The following is a 1,387-nucleotide window of genomic DNA, read 5'->3' on the forward strand; positions in this document are numbered from 1 at the left end:
AAAATTGGGATTGACCTTAGGAAGAAACAGTCTACTTACTAAATGGTTCCAACATAAATGCAAAGTTCAGGCATATTTCAGAAAGAACAGCCAGAAAGTTTGGGCCCAAATGCTCCTTTGAAATCTGATTGACAATTCTCCTTTCTACTAAATGGAGCAGTTCTGGGAAGGGCAAGATCACATAGAAGAAACAGAAGCTTTGCCTTGATGGCTATGAGGAATCTATTAGCCAGGCTTGTTTTAAATATTTTGAACTATTTGTGATGTTACAATTTTAAGAAAAGCTTGGCTGCTTTCAGAACCAAGAGTCAAAGTTCTCACATTAAAATACAGGACAAATACAGGGGAAAGAGCCAGGCTGAGGTCATCAGACTTTGAGCACTGCTTTTCAAGGTGCGGTCATGGAACTGGATGAGGCAGGCAGGATGCTTGTTTAAAAATGCAGGGTCCTGGGTCTCTTCCTGCCCTAATAAGTTAAAATCTAGAACTTGGGAGTTGAATTTTAATAGTCATCCTTCCAGAATTTTATACACTCTAAAGTTTGAGAGCCACCCACTAAGAACTTCATGGAACTCTTATTTTCTACTTATAAGCAACTTAATACCCAGTTAACACAAGAGCTAAAAACAAAACTAGCTTCTAGCACAAACTAAATACGGAGTATTTACTTCTCTCCTTTCTTAACTATCATAACCTCTGCTTGCCTGGATATTTTCTTTATACAGCTCTCAATGGTGTCTTCTATTTGTCACTCTTGGCTGGTCTTCCTTATAAAAATGTCAACTTCTTCATAAATTTTTTTTTTTTGTTAGCTCATTTGTCTTTCCAGACTAGGGGGGAAAAAACCTCTTTATTCCTCACGACAGAAGTTAAGGTCAGTTCTAGAACCACCTAGAGCTAGAGTGGGGAACACTTCTGTTTATAATGATATTAAAAAGGACAAGGACTAAGTTCAGGTCCCTTAGTCTTTCAATGATCCCCATATGAACTGAGCTCAGTCACTGCATCTAAACCATTTCATAATCACCTGCATTACCTTTTGCCTCAGAGCAACCACCTTAAGTGGGGAGCTAAGGCCCAGATCACTGGTCCTCACACATGAATAAGCATAGGAATCACTTAGGGATTTGGTAAGTAAGTAAGTAAATAAATAAATAAATAAAGTAGACAGCCCTGGGCTCCAAGCACAGAGATTGGGTCAGTAAATGTGGAGCAGTTATAAAGGAATCTCTTTCTATCAAATGCACTTCCCACCCCAGGTGATTCTGGAGTCTTGAGCCAACATTTGAGAAAACTTTCATAGCGAAATCGAATTCCTATATTCAAGAATAGCATTGTAGTTTGGCCGAATCTAGCATTGGAAACCCGCAGTGGAGTCGAGAGCATC

This window comes from Myotis lucifugus, unplaced genomic scaffold (genome assembly GCF_000147115.1).
Source record: "Myotis lucifugus unplaced genomic scaffold, Myoluc2.0 scaffold_98, whole genome shotgun sequence".
In the NCBI taxonomy this organism is placed as follows: Eukaryota; Metazoa; Chordata; class Mammalia; order Chiroptera; family Vespertilionidae; genus Myotis; species Myotis lucifugus.